Below are 17,102 nucleotides of genomic sequence, written 5' to 3' on the forward strand. Positions count from 1 at the left end.
TCTATAATAATTGTCGTTCCCAATAACTTGTTCCCGTTGTCTGTTGTAATGTCTGGAGAAGATGTCGTCAGTTGTCCTTCTTCGGACTCAACAATAGGAGCACTTAGCAGGCTAGGTATGTGAGGGGCCTTAAGCGCCAGGATAGAAATGACGAGATTTCCTGGGCTGTCAAAGCGCTGCAACCTCTGCATAGTACCACATCCTTGCACCAGCCCGCAGAATCTCACTCAACAAGCCCAAAGATATTGTGTGGAAGTGTCGCCATGCTGCGAAGTTCCTGCTTGGCAAATACAAAGGTGTCACCTAAATCACTCTTGCTAGGCATGCTGAACCCATGTATGAAATTCCTCACTCTTACTTACACAAATCGCTGCCACCGTAACACTACTGCATATAATTGGATCTTGGATGTTCATCCAGTATTAGTTTTCTGATGATTGCCTATGAGCATGAAGTTATTAGTAACAACGAATGATGCATGGTGCTCTGCGTCGTGTGTAAGATAGCAATGCATGGTGCTCTCCGTCGTGTGTAAGATAGCTCTATTCGAACCGTTCGGAACGAATATTGAGCACTCTACTGAGCCAGAGGACTCTCATTTGTAGAAGCCATAATGTTCAAATCAATCATAATAATTGTGACAGGCCAGACTCACAGATCTTGTAATTCTTTAGTTGTTCGAAATAATCCCTCTGGTAGCTGAGTGAGCTGATTCGCGTCCAAACGTCTAGAACACAGAAAAGTTAAGTGGTGTCGTTTTAGTACACAGAGCAGTGAAAGAAAGTGTTTTAAAGGATTGGGAGAATTTAAAATTTCACAGGGTCCATCGGGGATGTGAACTGTTTTTTTTTCTGCCTAAAAGATTTTTGGGAAGGGGTTTTCTCCCACACTGGAGCTCACGCCATTCCGCCGACTTGACTTGACACTTGACTGACGACTCACGACTGCCATCCAGAGCACACGAGAAGTCCATCGAACCTTCGACTCGGCAAACCTGCAAGAAAGCTCTTGCTCGTGCTCTCGAGCCACAAACATAACCAGGGATACAAACTAACAGAAAACGCTCCGTTTCCAGCTCGACAAACACTTCCTGAACACCAGAAAGCAGCGCGAGTCAGTGTCGCTCCTGGACGATGAGAACAGACGTTGAGGACCCTCGGTCATTCACAACACTGTCACTTCCAAACCAGCTAGTCGCAAGCCCGCGCTGGGTACAAGATAAAATGTATAAAAAAATCATCACCAAAGTCGCAACCACTATTTCGTAAAAGATGTTTAGGCAGTTCAATTCCCCGACTGATCCTTTGAAATTATTAGTAATACAGGTGGAATCCTGATAATTCGAACCCCAACATGCTATGGAAATTTTCCAATTATCCGGACATTCTTATTGTCATTATGTATGTCAAAAATGCCAGCATTGACACACATACTTGCACTTTGCATCTAAGACGCAGGTTAAGTGGACACTTAACTGCCTGCGCATGGAAACGAAACTGATTTGCAGAAAATAAAGCGAACATCTAAATATGCTTTGCTAACTTAGAATTATCAGCACAAATCCCACCCATTTTCTATGTATTAAAGTGGATTCGATGGGACTTCTAATTGACCGGACATACCCAGTTCGAGGTTGGAATTACCAGAAATTGTTATTTGGAAATCGTATTGACAGAAATCGGTCGCAGGAGAAACTTCTGATTGAGCAGTTTGTTCTAATTTCGCCATAATCTAAATATCAGGATTCCACCTGTGTTAAATTATTATTATTCCCGGCAGTGGCAGTAGATTTTCCTTCAGACTTTTCCCTTTTCTATTCCCTCTAACAATGAATATTTTCATTATCATTATCAGCCTGTTTTCCTGTTTGCGAGTGAATGAGGTGCTTATACGCTTGGTAGCGCAGAATAGGTAATACAGAAAATATCAAAAAAGTCCAAAAAAGACACAAACGTGCGTGATGTACAACAAAATATCGACATACTTGTCGTCAAAGTTTAACCAAGCAACAATACTCTGATTTGCTCTTTTCACGTCAAACATGGATATGGACAGCATCAGTAATGTCACGTGCAGCTCATCTGTCGAGTCCGTCTCCCTGTCACGTCCAAAAATCCAACCCTACAACATCACTTCCTCCCAACATCTACCCCTACACCCCCAGGTTATAATTTCAAGTTCGTGCCACGTTGCGTATGGGATGACCTGAATGCTGAACTTGCTGATGTCCACTGGAAATGTCACCTCCGCAGCTCGCACGTGGATGCCGCTCTTTCGTCTTTCCACTCTTTTCTTAGCAGGGCGATGGAGAAGCACCTCGGGTACTTCTCCCGGCGTCCACTCTCTCCCTCATGTCGACATTTAGGTCAGCCACCTTGGGTTGATGCCCCCCTCCTTTAGCCATTAAGGCAAAGCACGATTTCTACAGTGTGTGTAAGAAATACCCAAACGTGCGTGATGTACAAGAAAATATCGACATACTTGTCGTCAAAGTTTAACCAAGCAACAATACTCTGATTTGCTCTTTTCACGTCAAACATGGATATGGACAGCATCAGTAATGTCACGTGCAGCTCATCTGTCGAGTCCGTCTCCCTGTCACGTCCAAAAATCCAACCCTACAACATCACTACCTCCCAACATCTACCCCTACACCCCCAGGTTATAATTTAAAGTTGGTGCCACGTTCCGTATGGGATGACCTGAATGCTGATCTTGCTGATGTCCACTGGAAATGTCACCTCCGCAGCTCGCACGTGGATGCCGCTCTTTCGTCTTTCCACTCTATTCTTAGCAGGGCCATGGAGAAGCACCTCGGGTACTTCTCCCGGCGTCCACTCTCCCCCTCATGTCGACGTTTAGGTCAGCCACCTTGGGTTGATGCCGCCCTCCGTGCCGCCATTAAAGCAAAGCACGATTTCTACAGTGTGTGTAAGAAATACCCAACCCAGCTTATTGTTATTATTATTTTATTATTATTATGAAATGACCCAAAGGCAATGTGCCTATCGAGGGGTTCATTTGAGAAAGAACAGTAGATGTAGATGTATGTACAAAGAGAAGTAGGGATTGATGAGGAGAGAAATGGGGAAAATCAACTGCAAGGTGGCGGAATTCCGTTGATTGCATAAGCATAGTCAGCTGTAAATTTCCTGAGGGCAGCTTTGAACTTATAGAGCGAGGCTTCCGATGTTAGACTGGGGGGTAAACAGTTCCATAGAATAGCAGTTCGGAACATGAAGAGAGACTTAGACAATGATTTAAATTTGGGAAGAATGATTTTATTTGGTCGTCGCTCACTATTCGTAATCTTGAAATGGAAATCAGCAAGGTAATCACGATGATGGAAAACATATCTGTGAAAAGTAGTGAGACTGATGATTTGACGACGATAGGCTAGTGACTCTAGGGAGCATTTAGAATTTAAGACAGATTTGGAAGAAGTGTAATCAAATGCAATTTTTTTCTTTTTCAGTAGAGCTCTAGCAAACCTTGCCTGTAATTGATCAAGAATGGTCATGGGTTTCTTATTAGATCCAAACGACCACACCGTACAGCTATATTCGATCACAGGTCTTACGAACCCTTTGTACAGTATGATCATTGCCGAAGGCGTAAGTTGCTGGGACATAATTGACAGTAGGTGCACTCGATATCTGAACTTCGAAGTTATTGAGGCGACATGTTTGCGGAAATCCAGGTTGTCGGTCAAGGTGATGCCAAGATGTTGCAGTTCAGAAACCACCGTTAATGGCTCATTGTACATTTGGTATTGGATTCCTGCAGGTGGTGTATCATTGATAGCTCTATGGCACAGCACGGATGTCTTGCTTGCTGAGAATTCACCTCCATTGTTCCTGCCCCATGTTTGACATGCGTCGAGATCAGACTGCATGTTCGCTCTACTGGCGAGGGTGTCTTCAGGTTTGTAAGCCAGTAGGAGGGTGACATCATCTGCAAATAGATATTGTGTGCAATGTTGCATAGCGTTGGGCAGGTCATTTATATAGAGTAGGAATAGGAGTGGTGAAAGGTGGGAACCTTGAGGCACTCCGCAGTTGATGCTCCGCTTCTTCGATTTAGTGCTATGTACCTTCACTTCAATTTGTCGATCCCCTAAGAAGCTCTTCAGCCATTTTACTGACGAAGCTGTAGCAATCTTACCGAATTTCTTTAGGAGTATAGAGTGGTCGACCCGGTCGAAAGCTTTCCTGAAATCTAGAGATATCAGGTCAAAATTTGTGCCACTATCAATATTTACAGCCATTGATTGGGTTAGCAAGATAAGTTGGTCCGTTACAGACTTGTTGCGTACATATGCGAATTGACCTTTACAAATTACACCATGGGTCATCAAGTATCGAAGTAGACGTTCCGAGAGAATCTTTTCCATTAGTTTCGCTATGCATGGGAGAAGGGATATAGGTCTGTAATTGGTAGGCTCTTTGGCGCACCCTCTATTCTTGTACACCGGTATTACAGTGGATGATTTCCAGGAGGACGGGAACACACCATCATCAAGGCTGTAGTTGAACAATACTGATAGTGATTGGGAAAGGATGTCTGCGAATTGCTTTAGTATACGGTTTGTCAGGTTGATGTCTGATGATGATTTATGTTGTTGCAGCCTCTTTGCTGCATCGAAGACTTCAACAGGGCGTATGTTTCCGAATCCAAATTTGTTTCCATCGACGTCGGCTTCATTGATTGTTATACTAGTTGCTACAGTATTTGGCGGCGTTGACTGAGTGGTGCATTGGCGGGCAAAGAAGGTACACAGCGTTTCGGCCTTCGCTTGATCTGTTTTGTGAATTTCATTGCCGTTCTGCAGGTCTGGAATTGCCTTTTTATTTGTTTGGTCAATATTGCATATTGCTTTGGCACGTTTCCACCACGCATAGCCACCCTTTCTTTCCTTGCCAAGCATTGTGTATCCGAGCGTTGACAAGTATGTGTCCTTGGCGGCTCTTAATGACCGGTGGTACAGGTTGCGCGAGAGTTTGTATGCAGCTCGTAAGGAATCGTTGAGTGGCTCCTTTCGGTGGAGCACATAGAGGCGGTTAGTTCGCTGACGTTGCGTCTTAAGTTTTTTTGTGAACCATGGTTGGTTCGACTGGGTGTTTTTCCGGCGTGTGATGGTCGTTGCTGCCTGAATTGCCTGGTCCAGCAGTGCAGAGTAGGCCATGCATCTGAAACTGATGTGCACATTGGTGCCCTGCATGCATTCGGCCAATGGTAGTGTGCTCAGTTTCTGCTTGAGGAGGTGCATGTCAATCTTTCTGGAGACTGCGGCTGCGTTGACAGTACTTCTAGAGTGGCGTTTCTCTGGTGGAGAATATGCGCAAAATAGAGGACAGTGGTCTGCAATGGGCATGGATGTGTAACATGAAGTGACAAGATGGGGCATATTAGTTAAAATCAGGTCTAGGGACGGATTAGAATCTTTAGTTGGCCTCGTTCCATGGTTCTTGGAGACCATAGTGAAGCCATAGTCGTCAAAGGCGGACTGCATGTGTCTACCTGCAGTGTTCGTAGGGTCTGCGTTGTTCCACTCATTGTTCTTGGAGTTAAAGTCTCCCACGACAATTACTGGACGGTTGTCAACGAGGGGGTGAAGAGGACTGAATGAGTTGCAGAATGCAAGACTATCGTGTCTTGGAGGACGGTACATACAGGAAATGATTGTAGCTCCTGTTTCGACAGTTATCATCTCTGAATTGTTGCACTCTAGATCCCGGCGGCGCATAGCACAAAGGGCGGACGAAGAGAAGACTGCTACCCCACCACCACCCAAGTCGCTCCATGTAGTGCTGCACTGGGACCGGTCACGACGGAACAGGTCGTAACCCGGTATCTTAATGATCTCGTCTGGGATACACGAGTTTAGCCAGGTTTCCGTTATACACAAAATGTCTACTTTATGGTGGTCAAGGAGGTCTGTAATATCAGCCAATTTATGTTTCATACTACGACAGTTCAGGGTACATATCCGAATGCAAGAATTATTGTTATTGTTGTGGGGGGATGCGTTTACTGGTGTGGTATCAGGTGGAGGTTGTTCTCTTACAAACGTTGAGTGGGGTTGGGCACGATAGGTGCGAGGCATGAAAACTGGTGCATGGGGATTGAGTGGGAACACGGTCGTGGCTGCTGTTGAGCGGGGTTGGGCACGATAGGTGCAAGGTATGAAGACTGGTGCATGGGGGTTGAGTGGGAACAAGGTCGTGGCTGCTGTTGAGCAGGGTTGGGCAGGATAGATGCGAGGTAAGAAGACTGGTGCATGGGGATTGAGTATGCTGCTGTTTAGGTGGGTTTCATTCACTGATAGCATTATCATGCATGTATATCGAACTTGGTGAAGAGTCTGACTCGATCGAAATACCGGGGATACATTCGGTCCGTACAAGCTACGCTGCAGGTCAAAAACCGCCCACCACTGTTTCAGTTCGTGAGCAAATTAAAAAATCATAAAGTATCTCGTGCCATCCCGACACTCACCATTAGTTCTACGCAGCAGGCTACTACCTCTTCAGCTAAAGCCACTGCATTGAACTCTCAGTTCGCCTCAGTGGCCGTGCCTGATGACCCTTCTCTACCCATTCCCCCCATTGCCAAGGAGTCGGGTGAGGCTGACCGCCTCACATCTGTCTTTACTACGACTGCTGCCATCGGACGTTACATTCGAAAGCTCCCGTCTGACAAGGCGCCAGGCCTAGACGGCATCACTAATCTGGTATTGAAGTCCCTTGCGCCCTCAATAGCATACCCCTTATGTCTGAACCTATCATTCCGCACTGGTGGTTTTCCCTCTGCATGGAAAACAGCTAATGTTATACCGATCTACAATAAAGGGTCCCGCCACGAAGCATCAAACTACCGTCCGATATCTCTACTGTCCTGTGTTTCCAAACTCTGTGAGCGCGTTTTCTACGACCAATTGTACTGTCATGTCTCGTCACGTTTGAGTTCAGCTCAGTCCGGATTTCGCAGAGGCGATTCTACCACCCTCCAGCTGACGCGCCTGGTGCAATTAGTGTGTCGACATCGGGATGCTGGAGATCTAGTCGGGATCTGTTTTTTCGATCTTGCCAAGGCCTTCGATACCGTCTGGCACCGAGGGCTCTTGGCCAAGCTTCGTGGATCATTTTCTGTAGACGGCAATCCCCTGCTATTGCTGTTATCTTACCTAACTGGGTGAACGCAGTACGTCACGGTACATGGGACGGCCTCAGCCGACACAACAGTACTATCCGGAGTTCCCCAGGGTTCCATCCTCGGCCCCCTTCTTTTTTCTTTTATACGTCAACGATCTGCCCGCAGCTGCTCCGGGCACATCACTATTCGCAAACGACATAACGCTCCTACGGGCATCTCCTAACATCACTGGCCTGATGAGTTACCAAGCTAACGGTATTCAAAGACTAATTTCCTGGATGTCGTCTTGGCGGTTATCGCCCAATCTGTCTAAAACTAAAATCATGCTCTTTCCTTCTCAGCCTGATGTTCCGCCCCTCCTCCATCCCACTTTCCCCCAGCCTATAGACATAGTCTCCAGCCATAAGCATCTTGGCATTTTTATTGACTCTAATCTTTCATGGGAACCCCACATCGATTACATAATTATGTAAACGTTCAAGTTCATCTTTAGGAATCCTCTCTTCTCACTGCTACCATCTCCCAATCTCTTGTAAACTCCTCTTTTACTCAGCTTACCTACGCCCCCTTTTTGATTATGCAGATACTGCTTGGGCTGGAATTTCCACAACCCGTGCTGCCAAGCTCGAAATTCAGCACAACAAAGTTCTAAAAATCCTCCTCCGAAAACCCCGCATGCTCCCATCTTCCACCCTTTATGCCCTTGCTGACACTACCCCTTTGTCTAAGAGACGTAATTCACATCTTGTCACCCTTATCCATTCTCTCAAACTCAATCTGTGTCCACCTCACGTCCACTGTTTCAACTGATTTTCTTCCCGTGGCACGAGAAACTCCCTTTCCCTTCCGAAACACAAGTCCTCCTTTCTACTTCACTCTCCACTTTTCACTGCGTACTTTGCGTGGCTGACACTTCCCCAAGAAGCTAAGGACCTTTCTTCCCTCCGCCTTTTTAAGAGCCTTGTCGCGCCTTGACTTTGATTTTGTGTTTCTCATCTTGTTGCAATCACTACTTATCATTCCGGTTCCTTTTTTCTTCTCCTCCCCTTCTCCCTTCCTTGCCGTGGTTGGCTAACACCCTCTCTCTTTGTATTGGCCGGTGTTATCACTGTGCTATGAGATGTCGTAATAAATAAATAAATAAATAAAATGTCGTGTCGTGTGGTGTTAGATCCATCCTATCTCAGTTCATACGTCGCTGTAAACTGGATAGCGCCCCCAACTGCCTGGATAAGAGAGATGTCAGTGAACATCCGGACATCAAAGATGTTTTGTATGTGGGTTTTTCTGTGTGGCTGGGTGTAGACGGGGGACTAGGGTTGTGTGGAACACTCTCACAGTGAGACCTGGATCACTTACATCTCTACCAAAGCCGTCGTGGTTTGAAACAGTCCAACAGGTAAGCGCCGAATTCTATTGTTTGACAAATCCCTGAAGAGAGTAGGGATACAGAAATACATTTACTGTTCTGTGACTTGAATAGCCTACACTAGTACTAGCTAATGCCTAAACACCACTCCCCTCTTCATTCGCATTCAAACATCTCGATGAAGATACAGAAGCAGGTACAGGAATGAACGGCCGAAACTCCGAATATACTTTTCTGGCCTGGATATGTAGATCTTAAAGTGAGCCAGAGCGCCCTAAAACATGACCACAGATATTTTGGAAAAGTCGAGAAAATCGCAATTTGAATTCCGCGGCAAAACAAATACAATGTGTTTTGCAACGCCAGTTGCTGTTCTTGTTCTCCGAGCTCAGTCAACTGGACAATGAACAATTCTGGATGCAATTCATTGTTGCAAACAAGTCTAGCGGTATTTGTTTGAGTTTGTATTCCATATTGTGCTGAGTCTCTCAAACAGATCTTCATCGATGTATAGAGGGAACAGCCTACTGTACTGCGGAGCGGAAGTAGACAACATCCTCGCGCTCCATACGCAGGATGAAATATTTTGTTGATTTGCATCGGAAACAGAAGTAAGACCATGACGGCCACAGCGACGAGTCATTTGAGATTGACACTTTCATCGAGTTTAAAAGAATTGATGCGGGCAATCCAACGATCTGCAGTGACAAGAAGGTTTACACTGGTGCCAACCTGTCGAGCGATTGGCATCGACACTGACTTCTGACATTTCCCACAAGTAATCTTTCGTGCCCTTCCCTCGGGTGAAATACAGACAAGAACAAACAAGAATGAAAACAGGCTGACGGAGTCATGCTGCTCTTTTCTCAACACTGGCAGCCTTAGAGTGGCGTAATTCGCCAGTTTGATTCAACCCAAGTATTGATTGATAGGAGAAGGATACATTTTCCAACACCGTAGATGGAAATCATTTTTGTAGCTCAGCTGGTTAGAGCATTGCTCGCGAAATTGCTGTGCAGCAGTGATGGACTACCTCTAAATCGTGTATGAGATGAAGTGTGGGTGTTAGAATGTTGTGCCTGTGTCGTATTCCCTTTGGCATGCACAGACTGGGACTCCAGGTGCAGTTGTAGCCACCCTCCCTCCTGTTCCCTCCTGTTCTGCACTTCTGTGTGGGATGGCGTTCGAACAATTTTCATTGGTATGCAGTGACGAGGATCAAGGCCATCCATGCTCTATGCCAGATGTTGCCCAAGAGCTTTTTTGCAACAAAAACTGGATGGATGATTTATTACACTGTCTATTTTTTATTAAAATTTTATTTCACTGTAACACATTGTATTCCGATGTGGAAAACACTGTGATAAATTGTTGTATTTCCTGATAAGTACCTATGCTTGTTTCAGAAGATTCTGTGTCATCAATATTGCTTTTTTCGGTCTAATACTTTGCCATGTGATCACTAGATACCTATGGATGGGCGATATCTCTGGCAGCCAGGCACTGTCATCGACTACAGGTTCTGCAAAACCGTGGTGCCCGTGTAGTGTTCGGACGCCCGCCGTGGACATCCACACATGACCTACTGGAGCGCCTCTCACTGTATCGGGTTACCGAAGTGTACAAGCAGAAGCTGGCATTCCTTGCATGGCGCTGCCGTTACGGCCAAGCAAGTCCTGAGCTTCAGGTTCTCTTACTGCCAGCTTGTGGCCGGTCCACGCGCCTGGACTCCAGCATGGGTCTCTGCCTGCCACCCGTCCGCAGCAACTCTGGAAAGGGGACATTCGCCTTCCAGGGTGCGCTATGCTGGAACAACCTGCCAAGCAGTATTCGCTCCATCTCTGTTCCTCGTCAATTCCGTGCTATCGCAGTCCCGTTTCTTCTATGAACTGAGAACATTGCAAAGCAATTGTATGTGTGGCTGTCAATGTACATGTGTGTGTGTGTGTGTTTGTGTGTGTGTCAGTGTGTGTGTGTGTGTGCACGCGTGTGTGTGTGGGGGGGGGGGGTATGTGTCTAAGTATGTGTGTATTGGTGCGTAGGTGTGGGTATGTACATGTACATGTATGTATGTGTGTTTGTGGGTGTAGGTGTGGATGTGTGGATGTGTGGGTGTGTGGATGTGTGGATGTGTGGGCGTACATGTAGATGTGCAATGCTTCGATTTCTCTCTCTTCTCTTCTCTTCTCTCTTCCTTTCGGGGTCTCCCGCTTCTGGGCCGGCATGGCCCATGCTTCATGCGTGCTTGTTCCTGGCGTTGTTTTGTCTACTGTGTCCTGCCGCTACTCCGGCTTTGGCCGTGACCACGATGTGTCTCCCCATTTTCTCCTTCACCCTTTCCTTTGTCTTTTTGCTAAAAGCTTTCTTCTCGCCGTGACCACGATTTTTCTTCTCCTTCTCCTTCTCCATCTCCTTCTCCTTCTCCTTCTCCTTCTCCTTCTCCTTCTCCTTCTCTTTCTCTTTCTCCTTCTCCTTCTCCTTCTCCTTCTCCTTCTCCTTCTCCTTCTCCTTCTCCTTCTCCTTCTCCTTCTCCTTCTCCTTCTCCTTCTCCTTCTCCTTCTCCTTCTCCTTCTCCTTCTCCTTTATTATTATTATTATTATTTATTCTTCTTTTACTAGGGAATTCCCAACAGGCGTCAGCGCCTTTTTACAGGGAACCCTAGGTATAATTTGATGGATGAGCGAAATTCAGCTGGTGAACTAGACATGCGGCAAGCCGGTGGAAGTGTATTCCACCTGGCAGCGCCCAAATAAGAAATTGCACTAAAGCCATATCGGGTGTTAGCGGGGGGCAGAACAAGAGCAGCAGAGACTTGGCCACGGGTGGTGGCTGCAGTGCGAGCACCATGGGCGCGCAAGGTAAAGCGGTCTCGCAGAAGAGGACTAGCAAGTCCATTCAGGCAGCGGTAAACAAATACATAGGTTTTGAAGTTGAGGCGTTTCTCAAGGGCGTACAAGTTAGTATGACTGTATAGAAGAGTGGTGGGAGTCATTCTATCCAACGAAAATATTCTCTTTAATGCTACGCGGCTGGCAGTAAGAAGCTTGTCATATAGGGCTTGTGATAAGCAATGAATATATGCAGTGCTGCCAAACTCAAATGTGGACTGAATGATCGATAAATAGAAAAGTCGTTTGCCAAAAATGCTGATATTCTGCTTTGCGTGGACAAATGCTCCAACCTTCCTATTGACATTTGCACATACTGCATCCACTTGGGTTGAGAAAGACAGATGTTCGTCAACCAGTATTCCTAAGTACCGAGCGTAAGCAGATGGGACTATGGAAGTGCCCCGGCAGTTGACTGCGGTGCCAGGTGGCTCCTTCTCCTTCTCCTTCTCCTTCTCCTTCTCCTTCTCCTTCTCCTTCTTCTTCTTCTTCTTCTTCTTCTTCTTCTTCTTCTTCTTCTTCTTCTTCTTCTTCTTCTTCTTCTTCTTCTTCTTCTTCTTCTTCTTCTTCTTCTTCTTCTTCTTCTTCTTCTTCTTCTTCTTCTTCTTCTTCTTCTTCTTCTTCTTCTTCTTCTTCTTCTTCTTCTTCTTCTTCTTCTTCTTCTTCTTCTTCTTCTTCTTCTTCTTCTTCTTCTTCTTCTTCTTCTTCTTCTTCTTCTTCTTCTTCTTCTTCTTCTTCTTCTTCTTCTTCTTCTTCTTCTTCTTCTTCTTCTTCTTCTTCTTCTTCTTCTTCTTCTTCTTCTTCTTCTTCTTCTTCTTCTTCTTCTTCTTCTTCTTCTTCTCCATTATTCTTTTTCTTTCCTTCCTTTCTCTTCTTCCTTTGCCGAGAACCTTCTGTTCCCATTATTTTCTTTTCATCTCTGTCCCCATTCCTGGGTTATTTGGACTTCATTCGCTTCCTTGTCATTGGACATGTTCAGTCCGTTCGGTTTGCGAATTTAAATAAACACAACCAACCAACCTTGGATGACAACAGCAGAAAAAGTCATTTTGTGAAAAATCACCCTAAGGTCCATTTCCGCAGATACTGGGCCATATGGTTCAACCCTCCATACCGTGCGAAAGTGAGAACAGACATCGCCGGACAGTTTCTCGCGCTGATATCGAAGCACTTCCCCAATGGATCCAGATTGAGAAAGCTCTTTAACCGCAATACCGTAAACATGAGCTATAGCTGCATGCCGAGTATGGAACCAGAATAAAAGGTCACAACAAGAAAGTCCTACAACCGAAACGTGATAATTTACCATGCAATTGCCGTGTTGCAGTGCTATGCCCACGGAATGGTGCATGCAGGGCCACCAACATGGTGTACGTAGCAAGCATCAAGTCGGGCAGAACCTTGAGAACATACACTGGGATATCGGTCCACAGGACCGTGCTTATAGATGAGGGCTATGATAGTGTTAGGTGCCTCCTCCCGTACAATCTTACCTACAACCTTTCCTAAGCTTACATGCACCCGTACTAAGTCATACTCACCTTTCGTTCCGTTGGCCTGGGTATCTACTTGCGCACCCATGTTTGCCATAGCTACCAATGCCCTTTATATTGCGTTGTTTCGTTGTTTCTCAGTCGAGCTCTCTCTTCAACTCGTTCCCTCCAATAATCTCGCTCTCTTCAATAATCTCACTCTTCAACGTAGTAGTTCGTTCGTCTTGGTATCTTGTCTCGTCGTCTATAATAATTATTGTCGTTCCCAATAACTTGTTCCCATTGTCTGTTGTAATGTCTGGAGAAGATGTCGTCAGTTGTCCTTCTTCGGACTCAACAATAGGAGCACTCAGCAGGCTAGGTATGTGAGGGGCCTTAAGCGCCAGGATAGAACTGACGAGATTTCCTGGGCTGTCAAAGCGCTGCAACCTCTGCATAGTACCACATCCTTGCACCAGCCCGCAGAATCTCACTCAACAAGCCCAAAGATATTGTGTGGAAGTGTCGCCATGCTGCGAAGTTCCTGCTTGGCAAATACAAAGGTGTCACCTAAATCACTCTTGCTAGGCATGCTGAACCCATGTATGAAATTCCTCACTCTTACTTACACAAATCGCTGCCTCCGTAACACTACTGCATATAATTGGATCTTGGCTGTTCATCCAGTATTAGTTTTCTGATGATTGCCTATGGGCATGAAGTTATTAGTAACAACGAATGATGCATGGTGCTCTGCGTCGTGTGTAAGGTAGCAATGCATGGTGCTCTGCGTCTTGTGTAAGATAGCTCTATTCGAACCGTTCGGAACGAATGTTGAGCACTCTACTGAGCCAGAGGACTCTCATTTGTAGAAGCCATAATGGTCAAATCAATCATAATAATTGTGACAGGCCAGACTCACAGAATTTGTAATGCTTTAGTTGTTCGAAATAATCTCTCTGGTAGCTGAGTGAGCTGATTCGCGTCCAAACGTCTAGAACACAGAAAAGTTAAGTGGTGTCGTTTTAGTACACAGAGCAGTGAAAGAAAGTATTTTAAAGGATTGGGAGAATTTTAAATTTCACAGGGTCCATCGGGGATGTGAACTGTTTTTTTTTCTGCCTAAAAGATTTTTGGGAATGGGTTTGCTCCCACACTGGAGCTCACGCCATTCCGCCGACTTGACTTGACACTTGACTGACGACTCACGACTGCCATCCAGAGCACACGGGAAGTCCGTCGAACCTTCGACTCGGCAAACCTGCAAGAAAGCTCTTGCTCGTGCTCTCGAGCCACAAACATCACCAGGGATACAAACTAACAGAAAACTCTCCGTTTCCAGCTCGACAAACACTTCCTGAACACCAGAAAGCAGCGCGAGTCAGTGTCGCTCCTGGACGATGAGAACAGACGTTGAGGACCCTCGGTCATTCACAACACTGTCACTTCCAAACCAGCTAGTCGCAAGCCCGAGCTGGGTACAAGATAAAATGTATAAAAAAATCATCACCAAAGTCGCAACCACTATTTCGTAAAAGATGTTTAGGCAGTTCAATTCCCCGACTGATCCTTTGAAATTATTAGTAATACAGGTGGAATCCTGATAATTCGAACCCCAACATGCTATGGAAATTTTCCAATTATCCGGACATTCTTATTGTCATTAAGTATGTCAAAAATGCCAGCATTGACACACATACTTGCACTATGCATCTAAGACGCAGGTTTAGTGGACACTTAACTGCCTGCGCATGGAAACGAAACTGATTTGCAGAAAAAAAAGCGAACATCTAAATATGCTTTGCTAACTTAGAATTATCAGCACAAATCCCACCCATTTTCTATGTAAGTGGATTCGATGGGACTTCTAATTGACCGGACATACCCAGTTCGAGGTTGGAATTACCAGAAATTGTTATTTGGAAATCGTATTGACAGAAATCGGTCGCAGGAGAAACTTCTGATTGAGCAGTTTGTTCTAATTACGCCATAATCTAAATATCAGGATTCCACCTGTGTTAAATTATTATTATTCCCGGCAGTGGCAGTAGATTTTCCTTCAGACTTTTCCCTTTTCTATTCCCTCTAACAATGAATATTTTCATTATCATTATCAGCCTGTTTTCCTGTTTGCGAGTGAATGAGGTGCTTATACGCTTGGTAGCGCAGAATAGGTAATACAGAAAATATCAAAAAAGTCCTAAAAAGACACAAACGTGCGTGATGTACAACAAAATATCGACATACTTGTCGTCAAAGTTTAACCAAGCAACAATACTCTGATTTGCTCTTTTCACGTCAAACATGGATATGGGCAGCATCAGTAATGTCACGTGCAGCTCATCTGTCGAGTCCGTCTCCCTGTCACGTCCAAAAATCCAACCCTACAACATCACTTCCTCCCAACATCTACCCCTACACCCCCAGGTTATAATTTCAAGTTCGTGCCACGTTGCGTATGGGATGACCTGAATGCTGAACTTGCTGATGTCCACTGGAAATGTCACCTCCGCAGCTCGCACGTGGATGCCGCTCTTTCGTCTTTCCACTCTTTTCTTAGCAGGGCGATGGAGAAGCACCTCGGGTACTTCTCCCGGCGTCCACTCTCTCCCTCATGTCGACATTTAGGTCAGCCACTTTGGGTTGATGGCTTGATGCCCCCCTCCTTTAGCCATTAAGGCAAAGCACGATTTCTACAGTGTGTGTAAGAAATACCCAACCCAGCTTAACATGCATGTATATCGATCTCAACGGAACTTGGTGAAGAGTCTGACTCGATCGAAATACCGGGGATACATTCGGTCAAGACAAGCTACGCTGCAGGACAAAAAACGCCCACCACTGTTTCAGTTCGTGAGCAAATTAAAAAATCATAAAGTATCTCGTGCCATCCTGACACTCACCTTTAGTTCTACGCAGCAGGCTACTACCTTTTCAGCTAAAGCCACTGCATTGAACTCTCAGTTCGCCTCAGTGGCCGTGCCTGATGACCCTTCTCTACCCATTCCCCCCATTGCCAAGGAGTCGGGTGAGGCTGACCGCCTCACATCTGTCTTTACTACGACTGCTGCCATCCGACGTTACATTCGAAAGCTCCCGTCTGACAAGGCGCCAGGCCCAGACAGCATCACTAATCTGGTATTAAAGTCCCTTGCGCCCTCAATAGCATACCCCTTATGTCTGAACCTATCATTCCGCACTGGTCGTTTTCCCTCTGCATGGAAAACAGCTAATGTTATACCGATCTACAAGAAAGGGTCCTGCCACGAAGCATCAAACTACCGTCCGATATCTCTACTGTCCTGTGTTTCCAAACTCTTTGAACGCGTTTTCTACGACCCATTGTACTGTCATGTCTCGTCACGTTTGAGTTCAGCTCAGTCCGGATTTCGCAGAGGCGATTCTACCACCCTCCAGCTGACGCGCCTGGTGCAATTAGTGTGTCGACATCGGGATGCTGGAGATCTAGTCGGGATCTGTTTTTTCGATCTTGCCCAGGCTTTCGATACCGGGGGCTCTTGGCCAAGCTTCGTGGATCATTTACTGTAGACGGCAATCCCCTGCTATTGCTGACATCTTACCTAACTGGGCGAACGAAGTACGTCACGGTACATGGGACGTCCTCAGCCGACACAACAGTACTATCCGGAGTTCCCCAGGGTTCCATCCTCGGGCCCCTTCTTTTTATTTTATACGTCAATGATCTGCCCGCAGCTGCTCCGGGCACATCACTATTCGCAAACGACATAACGCTCCTACGGGCATCTCCTAACATCACTGGCCTGATGAGTTACCAAGCTAACGGTATTCAAAGACTAATTTCCTGGATGTCGTCTTGGCGGTTATCGCCCAATCTGTCTAAAACTAAAATCATGCTCTTTCCTTCTCAGCCTGATGTTCCGCCCCTCCTCCATCCCACTTTCCCCCAGCCTATAGACATAATCTCCAGCCATAAGCATCTTGGCATTTTCATTGACTCTAATCTTTCATGGGAACCCCACATCGATTACATATGTAAACGTTCAAGTTCATCTTTAGGAATCCTCTCTTCTCACTGCTACCATCTCCCAATCTCTTGTAAACTCCTCTTTTACTCAGCTTACCTACGCCCCATTTTTGATTATGCAGATACTGCTTGGGCTGGAATTTCCACAACCCGTGCTGCCAAGCTCGAAATTCAGCACAAAAAAGTTCTAAAAATCCTCCTCCGAAAACCC

At 45.8% G+C, this 17,102-nt stretch overlaps 1 protein-coding gene across 1 annotated transcript in view; it reads right to left on the reverse strand.

Moving 5' to 3' along the window:
* LOC135820599 (uncharacterized) overlaps positions 1-17,102 on the reverse strand; it is a 91,429-nt gene that overhangs the window by 65,805 nt on the left and 8,522 nt on the right. Inside the window, exons 2-4 of the mRNA XM_065333654.1 lie at positions 13,808-13,879; positions 8,515-8,586; positions 656-727 (exon numbers count right to left, since the gene is read on the reverse strand). The gene's annotated coding sequence lies outside the window, so the exon portion shown is untranslated. The remainder of the gene's footprint in view (positions 1-655; positions 728-8,514; positions 8,587-13,807; positions 13,880-17,102) is intronic.

The sequence above is a fragment of the Sycon ciliatum genome, chromosome 7, assembly GCF_964019385.1.
Source record: "Sycon ciliatum chromosome 7, ocSycCili1.1, whole genome shotgun sequence".
NCBI classification, from domain to species: Eukaryota; Metazoa; Porifera; class Calcarea; order Leucosolenida; family Sycettidae; genus Sycon; species Sycon ciliatum.